The following is a 20,702-nucleotide window of genomic DNA, read 5'->3' on the forward strand; positions in this document are numbered from 1 at the left end:
ACCTCTTGAGGGAGAACACTGGGTTCTGTGACATTGTTACAATTATAACGGCACAATGACCCAGGTACAAAAAAGAAAAACTCTACTTTAGATCATCAAAGACAATTGTTTGTTATCTACATTGGAAAAGGAAGGGCAGTCGCCAATCTACTTGAGTGCTCTTACACAACCCAGATTGCCATCAACTACCTCAGCCTCGCATCCTCAAGCAACAAACTCATTCCTCATCAGCCATTCTCTAAGCAGTGCAAAAATTATTCTACGGCCATCCACCCTTAAGGAAGAAATGCAAATACTGTGTTATTTATTACGCAAAGTAGGCATGACCGTCACCTGAATATTACTACCTAAAGTTACTGTGATCTGCGTTTACTTTTTATATAATTTCAAGATCAAGAAAAACCGACGAAACGACAATCAGTATCACATGATATTAAACATAGCGAACTGCACTTAAATATACGTTACTTTATGTAACTTGATTATAAACATGCAAGCAGTACCACTCAAAGTAAATAGAAAAAAAAACACAAGCTATGATGATCTGCATTTAAATTTACTTTCACCAAATGCAGCAGAATCACCACAACATATCACAGAGAAATGTTCCTAATTTTAACTACCGTTGGTATGCATTTAATGTTAAATTGAGGGCTGACATCGAAATAAGTGTCCAAGGAATAGAAAAGCAACTGGAATCACTCAACAGAGGAAAGTCCACTGGACCTGACGGGATACCAATTCGATTCTACACAGAGTACGCGAAAGAACTTGCCCCCCTTCTAACAGCCGTGTACCGCAAGTCTCTAGAGGAACGGAAGGTTCCAAATGATTGGAAAAGAGCACAGTTAGTCCCAGTCTTCAAGAAGGGTCGTCGAGCAGATGCGCAAAACTATAGACCTATATCTCTGACGTCGATCTGTTGTAGAATTTTAGAACATGTTTTTTGCTCGAGTATCATGTCGTTTTTGGAAACCCAGAATCTACTATGTAGGAATCAACATGGATTCCGGAAACAGCGATCGTGTGAGACCCAACTCGCGTTATTTGTTCATGAGACCCAGAAAATATTAGATACAGGCTCCCAGGTAGATGCTATTTTTCTTGACTTCCGGAAGGCGTTCGATACAGTTCCGCACTGTCGCCTGATAAACAAAGTAAGAGCCTACGGAATATCAGACCAGCTGTGTGGCTGGATTGAAGATTTTTTAGCAAACAGAACACAGCATGTTGTTATCAATGGAGAGACGTCTACAGACGTTAAGGTAACCTCTGGCGTGCCACAGGGGAGTGTTATGGGACCATTGCTTTTCACAATATATATAAATGACCTAGTAGATAGTGTCGGAAGTTCCATGCGGCTTTTCGCGGATGATGCTGTAGTATACAGAGAAGTTGCAGCATTAGAAAATTGTAGCGAAATGCAGGAAGATCTGCAGCGGATAGGCACTTGGTGCAGGGAGTGGCAACTGTCCCTTAACATAGACAAATGTAATGTATTGCGAATACATAGAAAGAAGGATCCTTTATTGTATGATTACATGATAGCGGAACAAACACTGGTAGCAGTTACTTCTGTAAAATATCTGGGAGTATGCGTGCGGAACGATTTGAAGTGGAATGATCATATAAAATTAATTGTTGGTAAGGCGGGTACCACGTTGAGATTCATTGGGAGAGTGCTTAGAAAATGTAGTCCATCAACAAAGGAGGTGGCTTACAAAACACTCGTTCGACCTATACTTGAGTATTGCTCATCAGTGTGGGATCCGTACCAGATCGGGTTTACGGAGGAGATAGAGAAGATCCAAAGAAGAGCGGCGCGTTTCGTCACAGGGTTATTTTGTAACCGTGATAGCGTTACGGAGATGTTTAATAAACTCAAGTGGCAGACTCTGCAAGAGAGGCGCTCTGCATCGCGGTGTAGCTTGCTCGCCAGGTTTCGAGAGGGTGCGTTTCTGGATGAGGTATCGAGTATATTGCTTCCCCCTACTTATACCTCCCGAGGAGATCACGAATGTAAAATTAGAGAGATTCGAGCGCGCACGGAGGCTTTCAGACAGTCGTTCTTCCCGCGAACCATACGCGACTGGAACAGGAAAGGGAGGTAATGACAGTGGCACGTAAAGTGCCCTCCGCCACACACCGTTGGGTGGCTTGCGGAGTATGAATGTACAGGGTGTTTCAAAAATGACCGGTATATTTGAAACGGCAATACAAACTAAACGAGCAGCGATAGAAATACACCGTTTGTTGCAATATGCTTGGGACAACAGTACATTTTCAGGCACACAAACTTTCGAAATTACAATAGTTACAATTGTCAACAACAGATGGCGCTGCGGTCTGGGAAACTCTATAGTACGATATTTTCCACATATCCACCATGCGTAGCAATAATATGGCGTAGTCTCTGAATGAAATTACCCGAAACCTTTGACAACGTGTCTGGCGGAATGGCTTCACATGCAGATGAGATGTACTGCTTCAGCTGTTCAATTGTTTCGGGATTCTGGCGGTACACCTGGTCTTTCAAGTGTCCCCACAGTAAGAAGTCACAGGGGTTCATGTCTGGCGAATAGGGAGGCCAATCCACGCCGCCTCCTGTATGTTTCGGATAGCCCAAAGCAATCACACGATCATCGAAATATTCATTCAGGAAATTAAAGACGTCGGCCGTGCGATGTGGCCGGGCACCATCTTGCATAAACCACGAGGTGTTCGCAGTGTCGTCTAAGGCAGTTTGTACCGCCACAATTTCACGAAGAATGTCCAGATAGCGTGATGCAGTAATCGTTTCGGATCTGAAAAATGGGCCAGTGATTCCTTTGGAAGACATGGCGGCCCAGGCCAGTACTTTTTGAGGATGCAGGGACGATGGGACGGCAACATGGGGCTTTTCGGTTCCCCATATGCGCCAGTTCTGTTTATTGACGAAGCCGTCCAGGTAAAAATAAGCTTCGTCAGTAAACCAAATGCTGCCCACATGCATATCGCCATCATCAATCCTGTGCACTATATCGTTAGCGAATGTCTCTCGTGCAGCAATGGTAGCGGCGCTGAGGGGTTGCCGCGTTTGAATTTTGTATGGATAGAGGTGTAAACTCTGGCGCATGAGACGATACGTGGACGTTGGCGTCATTTGGACCGCAGCTGCAACACGGCGAACGGAACCCCGAGGCCGCTGTTGGATCACCTACTGCACTAGCTGCGCGTTGCCCTCTGTGGTTGCCGTACGCGGTCGCCCTACCTTTCCAGCACGTTCATCCGTCACGCTCCCAGTCCGTTGAAATTTTGCAAACATATCCTTTATTGTATCGCTTTTCGGTCCTTTGGTTACATTAAACCTCCGTTGAAAACTTCGTCTTGTTGCAACAACACTGTGTTCTAGGCGGTGGAATTCCAACACCAGACAAATCCTCTGTTCTAAGGAATAAACCATGTTGTCCACAGCACACTTGCACGTTGTGAACAGCACACTCTTACAGCAGAAAGACGACGTACAGAATGGCGCGCCCACAGACTGCGTTGTCGTCTATATCTTTCACATCACTTGCAGCGCCATCTGTTGTTGAAAATTGTAACTACTGTAATTTCGAAAGTTTGTCCGCCTGAAAATGTACTGTTGTCCCAAGCATATTGCAACAAACGGTGTATTTATATCGCTGCTCGTTTAGTTTTTATTGCCGTTTCAAATATACCGGTCATTTTTGAAACACCCTGTAGATGTAGATGTAGATGTAGAATGAATGGCCAAACGTGAATACATGGAAATACAAATGAAAAAGACAAACATAAATATATTATTGTAGTATACACAAGTCACTGCAAGATGGCATGGCTTTACAAAACATAGTTACATAGATGGACAAGTACACAAGTCATTCCATGATGACATGCCTTAAGAAAACATGGATATTTAGGAAGAACAGGTACATATCAAGAATGAATGGATACATCTAAAGAACAAGTACATATTAAGAATTATAGGGCAAGTTGTAAAAAGTCTGTGCAGAATGTTTTTGAAGAAAAAAGGGACCGAACTTCCCAAAAATTGTTTTCATCAGGGAGAAAAAGTTTGTGACAAGTACAAAAACTGTTTTTATCTGTGGAAAAAGATTTTAGACGAGGAGCACTGAATTTAAAAAAAATGTTTTTGGCAGAATAATAATGTTGTATTGGTGGAGCTTTGAACTTTACTTTGGAGCGATAGTGCTTGTTGAAACTCACTTCACTGCCGTAGTTCTGCAGCTATAGACTGTGTATCCGCTCTACTCTAACGAGGAGCGGAAAATACTACCATGTGTGGTGACGTTAGCGGGTGGCGTTATCACAGCCACAATAGGAAATGTGTACTAGTCCGCGAGAGTACACCGCGTTCGAAGCATTATTTGCCTGTGGTTGCGACGGTCAAGTGAGCTGTCGACTCCGGTACTTTGTCGGGAGGATTACAGAGACTTACGTCGCTGAGGAACCACTTAAGCTCTTGTAACGGCCTGGAGAGTGACGTCCGCGCCGTATTGTGTTCCAGGTCTGCAGCGTGGCATAGTGAGACGGGGCGCGTGCGTGGGCTGTCACCCTATTATCACCGCTAGGCCACAGAAGCACGTGCCGCTTGCAGTGATGCGCTGGTCCTGTTATCTCGGCTCACAGGGACGGCGACTCGTAACTTTCTCTTCTTCTGGCGGGCAGCCTGCCGCCTGCATTCGGTCTAGTGTTCGGCTGTCTCGACAAAGATCGCTGTGAGACGATTACTCCTCAGTGCTTGCTTGGCTCGTCTTATAATCTCCTCAGAACTATGCGCAAACTGTACGTTGCGTATAAGTACTTACGGCTAAACAATTTATTACCTATACATCAAAGAATTACAAATTTCACGTAGACAAACTGCAAGTTGAAATGCAATTGACGACAATGAAAGTTAACTCTCAAGTTAAAGCTAGCGATAAGGCTAGTTATTACAAAAAGGTAACTTGAAATTGGTTACATCAAGGCGAAGTCAGGGATAAAGTAAATTTTTAAAAGGTGAATAATGCAAATATCTATGAATTTTAATTGCATATAAAGCTACCTGCAGAGCTAGCCATTATAAAAACGTAAATTAAAATTGCTAAAGTGAAAAGTAAATTTACACATATTTAATTAACAAAAGAAAACAACAAATAAGTAAAATATAATAAATACTCGTCCATTCATGTTTCGCTGATTAGTGGGTCAGAGTGATTTATTTTGTTAGAATGCAGGCAAGAGTAAGTCTTCTACTACCAACACAACTATTCCTTGCCCGCATCTCGTGGTCGTGCGGTAGCGTTCTCGCTTCCCACGCCCGGGTTCCCGGGTTCGATTCCCGGCGGGGTCAGGGATTTTCTCTGCCTCGTGATGGCTGGGTGTTGTGTGCTGTCGTTAGGTTTAAGTAGTTCTAAGTTCTAGGGGACTTATGACCACAGCAGTTGAGTCCTATAGTGCTCAGAGCCAGCCAACTATTCCTTAGTAAACTAATCAACAACGATTACCACTGTGCGTTAGTAAAGGAATATATTTTTTGTAAGTAATCCCCTTCTTCTTGATGATGGTGCTTGTCTCGAGCACGTGACGTACTTATTTTCAATTCTCTGTCATAATTTCCATTTCATTTGGTGCTGAAATTTATTATATTTTGGATTTGTCTGTCGAACGATGAGAACATTAGTGGTTTTTTTTGTCGTGAAATTTGCACGCACAGTACAGTTTCTAAGTTCGCAACCAATTAAAACTTTTCCGCTTCATTCAACGAACGTACCGTGTCCTTGTGTATCCGTCGCACGTGCGCAGTGGTTCATGCTCCTTTCCTACATAAAAACTCGCTTCTGCACCTGCGTAAAGCTCACCTCCATCTATATAAATTGGTCATCTTTGCCGGGTCTGGCAGTGAGACCGTACCATAAAATAAAACACACAATTCTCAATGACTTGTCCAAGGAACAACAAACGTATGAGTTGTCGACTACTGAGTAGGACAAATATCTTTTTCAGTTGCAAAATGGGAAAATGTTCATCCGCACAATGCGTCCTGCACCTCCTTTTTTAGAGACTTAATCGACGCTCTTTTATGGTTTTCTCTTTGTTACACCACCCTACCAGTCTCTAGCTGCTCATACAGTCGTATTTCTTAGTGAACCAACGCTTTCACTGTTGGTTACGTTGCATGTCACAGGAAATGTACCTCTCAATTTGCGGTGAGTGTACATCGCGCTTTGTAAGATTTTGTTACTGTAAACGAAATATTACTGTCCTTTCAGCGGTTTTACTGCATGAGTAGTAAAACGGTTGACCCAAAACAAAAACTTCTCCTCTAATCTATGATGTTTTTGTACAAGTGGCCATACGCTACGTACACACCACTATTCCAACCTTACAAATAATACTTTTTGTTTTATATTTATTGACTAAAGAAACAGTCTTAGTCAAAGAATTCCTTTGCGTGGCTTATATGATGCACCTCCAAAGACTTTTTTGACTTGAGAGTCTCTAATTCCACTGAATTTACGTGTGTTATCCTGCGCACACGCACAAGAGCATAGTAAGTTGCAAAGAACTTGTGGCAGACTCTCTTCTGTCAGTCAAACAGTGAGACTTTACCAGGTTTTTGTCGCCATCGTTTAATTCTCTTACCGTTGCCATTTTACACTGAAGAGCGGAAGAAACTGGTACAACTACCTAATATCGTATAGGTCCCCCGTGAGCAAGCAGAAGTGCTGCAACAAGACGTGGCATTCACTTGATTACGGTCTGAAGTACTGCTGGAGGGAATCGACACCATGAATCCTGCAAGGCTGTCCATAAATCCGTAAGAGTACGAGGGGGTGGAGATCTCTTCTGAACAACATGTTGCAATGCATACCAGACATACCCAATAATATTCATGTCTGGGGAGTTTGGTGGCCAGCGGAAGTGTTTAAGCTCAGAAGTGTGTTCCTGGAGCCACTCTGTAGCATGGACGTGTGGGGTGTCGCGTTGTCTTGCTGGAATTGCCCAAGTCCATCGGAATGCACAATGGACATGAATGGATGCAGACGATCAGACAGAATGCTTACGTACGTATCACCACCTGTCAGAGGCGTATCTAGACGTATCAGTGGGGCCATATTACTCCAATTGCACACGCCCCACACCATTACAGAGCCTTCACCAGCTTGAACAATCCGCTGCTGAAATGCAGGGTCCATGGATTCACGAGGTTGTCTCCATACCCGTACACGATCATCCCCTCGATACAATTTGAAACAAGACTCGTCCGTCCTGGCAACATGTTTCTAGTCACCATGTGTCCATTGTCAGTGTTGACGGATCCATGCGAGGCGTTAAGTTTTGTGCCGTGCAGTCAACAAGGGTACACGAGTGGGCCTTCGACTCTGAAATCCTTTATCGATGATGTTTCGTTCAATAGTTCGCACGCTGACACTTGTTGATCGCCCAACATTGAAATCTGCAGTAATTTGTGGAATGATTGCACTTCTGTCACTTTCAACGATTCTCTTCAGTCGTCGTTGGTCCCATTCTTGCAGGATCTTTTTCCGGCCGCAGCGATGTCGGAGATTTGATATTTTACCAGATTCCTGACATTCACGGTACACTCGTTACGCTGAATCCAGCCTAGTCGTCGAATATGGAGTGTCTAGAAAACCTGATTTCTCAGATCGCTAGACAACATTCAAACAAATCGTATTAATGAATTTTATTGCAAACGGAAATGATTAAAATATTTAACTTTGTGTTAAATAGATGTGTCGTAAGCAAAGGCCGACAGACAAAATAAGAAATCTCTTCAGTGTAACAATTCCAAGTTTGAGCTACGCAGAATGTACGAGCAAAGTAATGAGTGTTGACGCTTCTGTCCTAGTTGCTAGTCTTGAGGCTGCTGTAGAAATGGCCGCGGTCGGTCCACATAGAGGCCGCTGCTGTCGTGTTGTTGTCATGGAGAGCGGTCGGTCAGCGTGCAATTGGCTGACATCTTCTTCACAGCCCTCTCTGCTGTCTCGTTCCGACTGGCGTGCCGGCGCTTGACTTCACGCTGTTACATTCCTCCTTCCCCCCTCTCCCTCCCCTCCTCAAAGCGACGAACCGTCGTCGCATAGGGAGCACGACAACGGCGGGAGCGGCAGGAGTGTGGATGCTGCGATGGACTGGAAGCTGTGGCTGCAGGGGACTGCAGACGTCCAGTCGTACCCCGCCATCCGGCTTTCGCTCTGGCCGAAACGTCCCCCGGAAAACGACCAGAAGGGTATACGCGTCACCTCCTGAGGCCCACGCCCAGGTGTTGAAGGCGTCGGCTGCTGCGGCGTGGGCGGGTCCAGCTCCATCGGTAGGACGAGAGGAGGCGGAGGAGGCGAATGCTCCACTTCCATGGAGTCGTCCCTCGGTGTCGTGATACCACCCTCTGGCGGCTGCTGTGGCCGCGCTGTTCTCGGAATGCGTGAATCTGGTGGAAGAGCTACAGAGGGATCACCGTGCACATGACAGTGGCGACTTCGATTGTGATGTTGGCGCTGCACTCCGTCTGGGCCTGAAATGAGATGCATGCACGTGCCAAGTCGACGAAAGATCTCGCCTCGCGCCCACCGTCTGCTGCCGCTAAAAACCCTGTAAAACACAATATCATGCAGTGCGAAGCGATACTTTCGCTCTTCCTTCAGCGCCGGATGCTGAGGAGGGTGGAGCAAGTGGAGCAGTGTTCGATGGCGGCGATCGTGTAGCAATTCCGCTGGCGATGATCCATCTCGTCGATGCGAAGGATATGAGGAGAGAAACAGTTGCAATGCTTGATCCCTGGTGTGTGCGGTGTGAAGTTTTGCCATCTGCTGCTTGGAGGTTCTGACAAAACGTTCCGCTTCGCCGTTTGACTGTGGATGGAACGTTTGTAAGTAGGCTCTTTAGGTTTTTATGTTGGTAACGTCACCTAGCGCTCTGTATGAAAATCACTGGCTGTGCTGTGTGCAGTCTGTGGCTGGTTGGCATTGTTGGAATATTCGCCATTGTAGTGTTGGGCAGTTGGCTGTTAACAGCGCGCAGCGTTGCGCAGTTGGAGGTGAGCCGCCAGCAGTGGTGGATGTGGGGAGAGAGATGGCGCAGTTTTGAGAGCGGATGATCTGGACGTGTGTCCGCCAGGATGACTTTGAACACTATTAAGGTAAATACATTGTTTGTTCTCTATCAAAATCTTTCATTTGCTAACTATCAGTAGTTTGTGCCTTCAGTATTTAGAATCTTTTATTTAGTTGGCAGTAGTGGCGCTCGCTGTATTGCAGTAGTTCGAGTAACGAAGATTTTTGTAAGGTAAGTGATTCATGAAAGGTATAGGTTATTGTCAGTCAGGGCCATTATTTTGTAGGGATTATTGAAAGTCAGATTGCGTTGCGCTAAAAATGTTGTGTGTCAGTTTAGTGTTGATCAGAATAAGTAAAGAGAGAAATGTCTGAGTACGTTCAGTTCTGCTCAGCTGTTTGGAAATCAAATAACGTGATAGGTTTATCAGCACAGTTATTCATAAATTTTTCGAAGGGGACGTTTCACGTTCTATTAGTTAAATGCTGTATGTCATTACTTTCACAGAACGTTTCAAATTCATTTGACGTGAACTGAAGGCTGTTGTTAGGTACTATGACTTCAGGCAAACCGTCGAGGCAAAAAATAGAGGACAATACCTGAATGTGCTACGTGACGTTGTCAAGTTCATTGGTACAGCAAAAGGAAACTTGCCGTAAGAATCTACCACAATCAACCAACGTGTGTTCCAAAAATGTCCCACAAAGTCTGTGTGCACACGTTGCCATGATGATTGCGACATAGGCCAAGCAGAGAATTTCTGTGGCGGAGCGAACTGATTTTCCGCACATGCTTGACACTGTGACGTCATCTGTTCTATTTGGTTGTCCATACCCTGCCAAGTACAGTGTCTATGCGCTAACTTTTCGTACGAACATATGTCCTTGGTGATGTAACTGCAACACTTCTTTTTGCAAAGCTTTGGGGATCAACACTCGTGGCTGCCCACTGATGTGCTTTAGCAAAATGGTCAGATATTAATCAGCTTCCGTGGCCTGTGCAATTGTCCTTGATTGAAGCAATTCAGAATCCGTAGCATCGATGTGACAACAAGATGGAGCAGAAGCGTCAAAATCTGTGTCAGGGCCAATGGGAAGACATGAAAGTGACTCCGCGTTACCATGTTGAGCCGTCGGACGATACACAATCTCGTACTGGTACTGAGACAACAACAAAGCCCATATTTGCAATTTGTGGGCAGTTCTTACACGAACCGGCTTCATCGGATGAAACAGGAGTACAACGGCTTGTGATCCGTTACGAAGTAGAATTTTCTGTCCTACAAATAGTGGTGGAATTTGGTGACACCATACACAATAGCCAACGCCTCTTTCTCTATTTGTGAATAGTTGCACTGGACTTTGGACAATACTTTTGATGTGAAAGCAATAGGCCTGTCTTTATCACCAAATCTGTGCGAAAGCACTACATCTATTCCGTAAGAGGAAGCGTCAACTTGCAACATAACTGGTTGCAGGATCAAAGTGAACCAAGTATCGATCACTGAGCAATGCATCTTTAAGTTTTTGAAACTTAAGTTTTTTGGACTCATCTGTCCAAACAAAGGGAAAGTTCTTGCGGCACAAGTGAATCAATGGGGCTGCGATTTGTGTAGCATCCTGTATGAACCGAATATAATAGTTCATTTTCCCTAATACTGACTGCAATTCTGTGATATTGCGAGGAACTGGCAGATCACGTATGGCTAACAAATGTCACTGAAGAGGATGTACACCTTAACTGATTATGGCATGACCAGGATACTGCAACTCAGGTTTAAAAAAAAATCACACTTGTCCGGTCTACACTTTAGACCTGCATCAGATAATACACAAATCAAAGCACGCAAATTTTCAATGTGTTCTTCAGGTGTACGACCTGATACCCCAATATCGTCCAAATAGTGTGAACAGTTTGGTACTTGAGTAGTCAGCTGTTCCAAATGGCAGATGCGGAAGGACTGCCAAAAGGCAAACGCAAATATTTAAACAAGCCCAAATGAGTGTTCACAACACACAGTTTTTGAGATTTTTCATCTAGTGGAATTTGAAGATATGCGTAGCACAAATCAGTTTTTGAAAAGTAACGACCAGCGCCTAATTTTTCCATGAGATTCTCTGGGTATCGCAATGGATAAGTACCTATTACAGTTTGTGGGTTGACTGTAGACTTAAAGTCAACACAGAGGCGAATGCGACCAGGAGGTTTGGGGAGCAAAACCAGGGGACTTGCCGATTGACTAGCTTGTATGGGCACAATAGCTCCGCTATCTTGCAACTCTTTAAGTTCAGCAGCGACTTTGCCCTGTAATGCAATGGGAACTGTTCTGACCCGGCGAAATTTCGCACGTTTTCCTCTAGTATGCAATTGAACAAAAAGTTTGTTGGACTGGCGTAACACTGAAGAAACCGTTTGCTTGTGAGTTTTGCTAATGCCTGCAGCAGACTTTGAATACACTGCATTGATTACACGGGCCCTGGGAATAGATTTTTGTGAGAGGGCTGAATTCTTTTGTTTGTTCCGTTGCAAACATACGGACTGTATGTGACCTTTCTTGCCACAAGTGTAACACTGTGCTTGTCAGGACGGGCAGTCTTGGTGTTTGTGGTGTGAATAACACCACACCGAGGGTATGACTTAATTCTATTACCTGTTTAGAGAACTTTTTATGCAGCATGGAGAACTATTTATGTGGTGTGGCGCACTCATGTTGTCGCTGCCTACTGGGCCGGTCGTAAGCAAGGGACGACTCAACCCGACAAATTGGAGGCTGCTCAGATTTATTGGCCGACATGGTACCTGAATCGTACTGAAATGATGAATCGGACTGTTTCAAAATCTGTTCTCTAAGTTTGACATCAGTTACATTGTACATGATCGCATCTTGCAACATAACATCTTAATATCAAGCACCACAAGCACATTTGAATTTTCATTTTCTCATCATACCCTGCAAACCTGTTACCCACTTGTGATAAGTTTGTTCTGATTTTTTATTGCAATTGAAGAATTGGTACCTGGCTGCTACCACATTCACTTGTTGGGCATAATAGTTAGTCAGCGAATCTACAACCTGGTCATACGAAAGTTCACTCAGAGTGGCGTTAGGGAACAATTTCTGAATGAGGTGAAACACTGCAGTTCCTACCGTTAACAAAAAGTAATTTAGTTTCACAGAACCTAGTAAGGCGTGAGCAATTACGTGGGCTTCAAACTGTTGTAACTGCTCGAGCCAGTCCTTTTAGTTTTCATTAAACTGGCGAGAAAGGGAAATGACACTCGGAGCTACAGTTGTAGTTTGCACTGCATTAGTGGTTTGGCTCATCAGGAGCCGCTGCACCGTGGTTAGCAGCGAGTCAATTTGCAGGTTCTAAAACTGAAACATCTGTGTTAGCTGCGTTACATCTATCGCTTGCAGCTGAGGCGCCTGAGTAAGGTGTGGGTGAGGTGGGTTGGTCATTTTGGAATACACAAATGCAATAACAGACAAGGCAAGCAATGAAAATAAGCACACAAGCAAAGAAAATTTCCGCAATGCCCACCTGAAAACACTGACTAACAGAAACACTATAAGAGACACTGTCAAAGCAAGTAAACACACCCCTGCAACGAAAAAGTCAAAGTAGAATTAAGGCGCCAGCAAAACAAAAAAGCCCACGAAAAAACAAAAATTTGTGCCAACCAGGCGCGGGGTTCTTCTTACTCGTCTCCAAATGTTAAAACTGCCTATTCAAAGAATGTGGGGTATCTAGGAAACCTACTTTCTGAGATCGCTAGACAATATTCAAACAAATCGTATTAATGAATTTTATTATAAAAGGAAATGATTACAGTACTTAACTTTATGTTAAACAGATGTGTCACAAACAAAGTGCGACTGACAAAATAAGAAACTCTTGAATTGAACAATTCAAAGTTTGCCGGCCGAAGTGGCCGTGCGGTTAAAGGCGCTGCAGTCTGGAACCGCAAGACCGCTACGGTCGCAGGTTCGAATCCTGCCTCGGGCATGGATGTTTGTGATGTCCTTAGGTTAGTTAGGTTTAACTAGTTCTAAGTTCTAGGGGACTAATGACCTCAGCAGTTGAGTCCCATAGTGCTCAGAGCCCAATTCAAAGTTTGAGCTCGACTTTACGCCATAACACTTGAAAAGGTCGTACGGGAAAATGCCCACTTCATCGCTACCTCGGAGGTGCTGTGTCCCATCGCTCGTGTGCTGACTGTAACACCACATTCAGACTCACTTAAGTCTTGATAACCTGCTATTTTAGCAGCAGTAACCCATCGAACAACTGCGCCAGACACTTGTTGTCTTATATAGGCGTTGCCGACAGCAGCGCCGTATTCTGCCTGTTTACACATCTCTGTATTTGGATACGCAAGCCTATACTAGTAACTTTGGCGCTTCAGTGTATCTGCCCGTTCCTTGCACTTCTGTCCAGTTATTATATTGTGGAGCGTCTGTCTCACAATATCAGTGTGACGAAGTCGTGACCTCGGCGGGAAGTCCAAAAAAATTGTTCAAATGGCTCTGAGCACTATGGGACTTAACATCTGTGGTCATCAGTCCCCTAGAACTTAGAGCTACTTAAACCTAACTAACCTAAGGACATCACACACATCCATGCCCGAGGCAGGATTCGAACCTGCGACCGTAGCAGTCGCGCGGTTCCGGACTGCGCGCCTAGAACCGCTAGACCACCGCGGCCGGCGGGAAGTCCACTACTTCTCGTACTGGCTCGGAAGGATTTCCTATTTTTTAGGTTTCCTCTCTGCTGAATCGCGGGTGTCGTTCTAAAGAATCGTCACATGGGTCTTCCATTTGCAATCTCAAGTAGCTGGAAGGTATTTGTGCCTTTACGGCTTCCTCGTCAAACCTAATGTCGACTTGACCATTTTCTTCCAATGTTGACACGCCTCTCCCAATGTCCGTGACTGCCTTTTGCTCTGACAAGAAATACATCCTCAGGATGATTTCTGTTGCCAGATTCGTCACCACGAAAAGATTAACGGATAATTTGTGTCCCTGACACAAGATCTCTAGTCTGATTTGTCTGCTGATCTCAGTGCTCTTGTCTAAGATTGCCACTCGTATCTTCGTCTTTTGCACCTTTACCATTGGTGCGTTTGCACACGACGCACATGTCTTGTACAACTGTTCAGAGACTGTAGAGAGTTGGCTTCTTCTATCTAAGATAGCTTCTACCCTTACTTCGCCAATTAAGATTTCCAAAACTGGGTATAGATCATGCCGATGTTTACATCCGGTTCATCAGCTAAGAATTCCACTAAATCGTCGTGGTCTAATAATTTGAAGTGACTGTCTCCCATCCTTTCTGCGGGATCTCTTGCAGTCTTTCCCGCAGCGGAATCTAGTCAGATTTGAGGAGCGTCATCCTGTCTTGCCCGACCCCGGTTGGGCGGACGAAGTTCAATCTCGTTATTATTTGGTTGTTGCTGAGCATCGCTCGCTTCACGTCTCTGACTTTGGTACTGGTTTCCGTTATCATTCCGACTATTTCGCTAATTGGTGTTCTGATTGTAATTCTGACTGTTATGGCCACGGAACTGCTGACTGTTGTATTGTAATCGGCATCCGTTACGGTTCCCGTTGCTTCGTTTCTTGTTGTTATAACCTTGATTTTGGTTGTTATATCCTTGGTTTTGATTATTCTGACGATTATTACAGTGGTTGTTGTGGTCGTTCTTGCTCGGCTGATCATATCTATACTCCTATTGTTTCCGTTTTTCCTTTTTTGTTATTCATTCAGTGTGAATTCTGTCACGACGATCAAGAACGGAAAAACAGAGAGGGCTGTGAGACGACGTCAGCCAATAGTATACTGACAAACCCCTCTCTAGGAGGACACCAAGACAGGAGCGGCCTCTACACGAAGAGAATATAAGCGCCGCGCCGCCTAGCCGCGGCCGGAGTGGAAGACGTAAAATTCCTCTGCACGCATCTACGTCATCTCCGCCCTTTCCAATAACCATTTCTCGGTACGTAAGTCGTGTCGTGTGACTAGGGTCTCCCGTCGGGTAGACCGTTCACCAGGTGCAAGTCTTTCGATTTGACGCCACTTCGGCGACTTTCTCGTCGATGGCGATGAAATGATGATTACGACAACACAATACCCAGTTTCTGAGCGGAGAAAATCTCCGACCAAGCCGGGAATCGAACCTGGGCCCTTAGGATTGACATTCTGTCGCGCTAACCATTCAGCTACCGGGGGCGGACGGTACGTAAGTGGGAGCCGGGTAAAACATAACTATATTATCTCGTTATTGCTACATGTAGTGACCAGAAATTTATTCCTTTTGGATATGTGATCTTTAAGTTTCACTGCAGTTTTTTTATCCTGATCCCTCCATATGGCGACTCATCAATAACTCGTGTTTTATCAGTTCATGTGTCGTTTTCGACCAGTATCGGCTGAGAAACGCATTTTTAAAGTCCTCGTGCGTGTTATATACACGTATGGCTTCTCGCATTGTCTCTGCCGCGACTCCTTCTAGATGAGAACGGACGCAGTCCCTCTTTTTATGCTCGGGCCAATACGTGGGATTGCCTCTGTACACTGTTCTATGAACGTTCTCGGATGGAGACTGTCTCCATCTTTTTTGTAATGTTGAAACCGTCTGATCGTTAAATATTTCTCGTGATCGACTATTGTCATATTGTCGCCTGTTTCTTTCGGCCATCACGTCTCTCGGTCACGTGTGTCTTCAATTAGTGCCGATTATGCTGGATGTGGTGACATAAATTTGTGATATGTGTCACAACGGCGTAGCGGAATGCAGTTTGTTACTGGCTATGAGTCCTGGTTGCAAGTGCTCACACATACCGAAAAAAATGATTCAAATGGCTCTGAGCACTATGGGACTTAACTTCTGAGGTCATCAGTCCCCTAGAGCTTAGAAATACTTAAACCTAACTAACCTAAGGACATCACACACATCCATGCCCGAGGCAGGATTCGAACCTGCGACCGTAGTGGTCGCGCGGTTCCAGACTGTAGTGCCTAGAACCGCTCGGCCACTCCGGCCGGCCACACATACTGGTTCCGTGTCTTATTGACGTATTACAACGGAACATCGCCTCGTGTCTACGCTTCTGCCGAGTGTGGTATTGCGGTTGTCCGCATGTTATGACTTTCCCGTGCGACTGACACGTCGTTCTGTCTGTTTTCACTCACTCGTGAAAAGACGCTACTAACGTTGCACGTGACACCGCGTCCTCACGTGTCCGATGTTTCCGTATCCACGCCTGAGCATAATGACGATCGTTTTTGTTCCAAGAGTTGCCGAAGCCTCTCTTCTAGACCTTTTTCTACATCATGATACTTCACTTTTTGGTTTTCAGTCGACAATCGTTCTGAAGCCTGCGCCCTTTCTTGTTCCAGTTTCTTGATGCGACTCTGCATCTTACTGAACACTTTTACCCGTTTTTTCTGTCTCCTTATTTCGGTTCTAAGCTGTTGTGCTATGCGCTTTGCTTCTCTTGCGAGCATGCGTGCCTCTTTCGCCTCTTTTGAGCTTGTGAAACGTCTCGTTTAATTTCAGTTCGGAAACCCACAATCTGATTTTGCAGCTGCTCTATTTTTTTTTTTTCAGTTTCGTCATTTACTTGCTTGACCTGTTTCAGTAAATATGTTCGATATTTGATAATTTCCGCCTGTAATTCTGTACGAAAGTTCTCAATCTCCTTCCGTATCTCTATTCCGTCCTCCTTCAACGCTTTTAATTAATCGAGTATGCAGGATATTTCGCTTTTCACGTTTCTGAACATCGTTTCACTCTATCCATCTAAGCTTACTCGTGATAGTCTAACACCTCGAGAACTCGGTCTTTCGGTTTGAACTGTACGTTTACCGTATGTGGCGTTAGTACTACTTCGGCCAGACGCACAAGACGGTGGTTCGCTGTAACACTTCCTTGACATGGCTGGACAATCGGAATCACTATCCGAATAGTGTAGTATGGTAACTACTGTTTCGACGTGCCTGTGTAATTCCTGCTCAGCATCGGATGGGTACTTAATTATATGTTCCCTATCTGCGTTTTTACACCGAGCGAGGTGGCGCAGTGGTTAGCACACTGGACTCGCATTCGGGAGGACGACGGTTCAATCCCGTCTCCCGCCATCCTGATTTAGGTTTTCCGTGATTTTCCTAAATCGTTTCAGGCAAATGCCGGGATGGTTCCTTTGAAAGGGCACGGCCGATTTCCTTCCCAATCCTTCCTTAACCCGAGCTTGCGCTCCGTCTCTAATGACCTCGTTGTCGACGGGACGTTAAACACTAACCACCACCACTCTGCGTTTTTCCGATAGTATAAATCACTATCAACAATATTTCCCCTTTATGTTTCTGCCATTATGTCGCAGTGTACTGTGCGGCTTTGCTCTCTTTTTTGTCGAGCTTTACTACTCGTGATCATTAATACGGTAATATTCGTACGTACATGACCTATCACAGATCAGATTCTATACTAACGCACATCATATCCTACCTTACCACACATAATATCATAAAAATATCAGTATAACGACATAAACAACGGCGAAAATATTGTGAGAACAGAACTCACACAACAACAGAAAAGAAAAAAATCGATTGATTGAAGCACAGCAGAATCTATCACTAATGTTACGAATATTATGCTAAAGCTTGAGTTTAATTTAATTATTATAAAAAGAAACTATCTAAACTATTACTTTTTCTACACATTTACTGTTAAATTTTCAGAGCTCTTGGTTGTCTATTTAACTTGGTGTTTTACTCATCTTGTTAATTCAAAAACAAGCTACACAATCAGAATTCCTATTTATGCACAAGCCTGCGCGGAGTAGCCACTTCTATGCAAGATGCCATCTGTGGTATTAGTAGTGTATTTATCGCTATCTGACTCTGTCTCTGATTTTCGCGACAACACTGATGTGTTCTTGTCATAAAAAATTAATTTAATTGATCCTTCCCTATATATCTATTCCTTATCTAATGTTAAATAAGAAAAGGAGGATTCAATTAATAAATGTTTAATTAAAAATAAAAAGGAAAGTGTAAGAACAGAACGTGGAATGCTAAGAAATATACCATTATAAATCCTACTCTTTACCATATCCGAGACTGGCATAACACCTAGCTGCCTAAATGCGTCCCCTGTTACGTTTGCTAAGAACACTGCAAAGGTTGATACTGTTAACCTTTTTGTTTGTTCTAACCACCACCTAGGCTGGCATAGACAACGAAAAACGCCTGCCGCTGTGGCGCAGCAGTTCTAAGTGCTTCAGTCCGGAACTGCTACGGTCGCAGGATGTGTGTGATGTCCTTAGGTTAGTTAGGTTTAAGTGGTTCTAAATCTAGGGGACTGATGGACCTCAGATGTTAAGTCCCATAGTGCTTGGAGCCATTTGAACAACGAAAAACAGTGAGACAAACTAGTGGAACAGTTCGGATTTAACTTCACAGTTACCTGTATTAGCTCGATGCGCAAATATCACCCGAGTGATCAGCAAAGTAAGGATCTTCCGAGTAGTAGAAGACTGCTGGCGGCGTGGAGATGCAGCATGGCGTCCACAATATAAATACGGCTACACAATGGACGTATTATTGCTCCTATGGTTGAAGATATTCAGTTATCGCAGTCGTTTTCGAGGCTCTGAAGTCTGCTTGTCTACACTGGCCAGGAGTGAAATTGTGTCTCTAGTGCACCAGCGTAAATGAGTACGTCTCAACACTAGCAACGCCACAGTGAAGAACCAACCTGTTATTCTCTCTACAGAGAAACAAATTTCTCGCACTTCAAGTAGCGCAATCAGCAGTGTACTAAGTAAGACAGAGACTAGTCACTGTACACGTTGCCAGCAACCTCTCAGAACAGCGTTGCTCTGTGACTGTCCTGCTCGTCTCCTCTCTCTAGACTCCTGCACGCTCGCAAACAAGCCTCCGTTACTCCAGTGTCCGTTTTGTACACAGCCATCCATTCGAAGCGATTTCCTCCCACCCTTATAGGATGTGAAACCGCAGCCTACACGGCGCTTCCAGAACCTTCGAGATGTTTCTCGAAAAAATCAAGCAAATGCTTCTTCGTTGTTACGGCCAGCGAAAAATATTTTTCCCAGGGAGAAGTTAGCTAGTATCAAACCTTTCCGCTAATAAAGTGACAGCTCTCCAAACCATCGATCTCTTTTGATAAAATGTCTGTATTAATTATCATAATTGATGACTTTTAGTTAGTAATTTTAACATGTAAGGTGACCAAAATACCGGCGCCTTACAACCTCGCCCTTCCAACTGTAAATTTCATACCTTCTTTTTCTGGAAAATCAAATGAGAACGTCTACACATTTATTCAAAACGTCCCGGACACTGTTAAAATATGTGCGTGGCCCGACGAGTTTATGCTTAACATCAGTCGCGTCTGGTTTGCGGACGATGCTAGGATTTATACGGAATACATATAAGTATTACAAAGTTTGATGCCCTGGCGCGTAGATTAGTAGAGCGCTACTCTGACAATAGAAGAGTCAGTTACTACCGAGATCAGTTGTCTACCTTGCGGCACAAACTGAATAAAGAGTTTGATACCTTTGCTGACATAATTCTGGCTGTTTCGTGCCGCACGTATGTATTAGGGTCAAAGGTTGCGCGAAATGAAGCGCTCAGAAAGGAAGCAGAGTATCGAGCAATAGATGTCTATGTCAGAGGGATACACCCTCACATAGGTGTTCAGGTTAAGCTTGCTTCCAATCCTTCCCCCCCCCCCCCCCCCTCACACACGACCCTTTCCTTTGTTGAAGCTGTCAGAGTTGCGTTCCTATGGGACGAGGCTTGTAGATTCGTGGCCCCGCCTCCACGGAGAAGTGAGCTTCGCCATTTGTTTGCGGAAGTGGCAAATTGCCGCCGATGTGGCCAGACCGGTCACGTCGCTGAGCACTGTCCCAATCCTTACCGTTCGACGTACCTTCAATTCGTCCCTATGAGGAGGCACTGTACATAGGTACAGTACCGACGAAGTTTCTGTCGCTGCACTGTACCCTCAAACCAGCCATATCAGAAAAACAGTAGTGAGATAAACGCAGTCACCACGGCTCAACCTCCGATGAAGCCACACCAGGGTTCTAATACTAAAAGAAGGAGGAAGTGTAGCAACCAAAACAATCCCAAAGCCAATAACCCGAGGCCAGCTGAGCAAAGATGTGGTAGAACAGGCAGCTCACCCCGTTACTGCCTGCCTCCCAAGCGAACAGTAATGCAGATCAAAGAGGAATACGAGATTGTAAGTATCAATGAGGAAATGTTTAATCAAGACTGACTGCAAGTGTTAGGTACGAATGAACAGTACACACGGTATGAAGTCAAAGCTGATTTAGCCCGTTCCTGCTCATGCGTTGTAGAACGGAAAGTGTTTGGTTACTGCCGATGTGTTAAGTTGCGCGCGCCGTATATTGCTGCATGGAGCTTAGAGTCAATTTACTGCATCTATTCATAGTGTTTCGATGTTCTGTCATGTGTATGTCATTTCTATCCAATTTTTGTTTAAGATTTGCCTTATTACAGAGGTACGGTGAAACAAGTAAATAGTGTGTCTTATCCCAGGTTTCCTTGTGGTCTACTGACAAC

At 44.5% G+C, this 20,702-nt stretch overlaps 1 protein-coding gene and 1 non-coding gene across 2 annotated transcripts in view; one reads left to right on the forward strand and one right to left on the reverse strand.

Moving 5' to 3' along the window:
- The window catches only part of LOC126248381 (uncharacterized), a 597,430-nt gene that overhangs the window by 552,101 nt on the left and 24,627 nt on the right, over positions 1-20,702 (reverse strand). The gene's annotated exons all lie outside the window — the stretch shown is intronic.
- Positions 17,150-17,222, forward strand: Trnaa-cgc (transfer RNA alanine (anticodon CGC)). The gene has a single exon. It is a non-coding gene; the product is annotated as a tRNA-Ala (tRNA).

This window comes from Schistocerca nitens, chromosome 3, assembly GCF_023898315.1.
Source record: "Schistocerca nitens isolate TAMUIC-IGC-003100 chromosome 3, iqSchNite1.1, whole genome shotgun sequence".
Taxonomy (NCBI): domain Eukaryota; kingdom Metazoa; phylum Arthropoda; class Insecta; order Orthoptera; family Acrididae; genus Schistocerca; species Schistocerca nitens.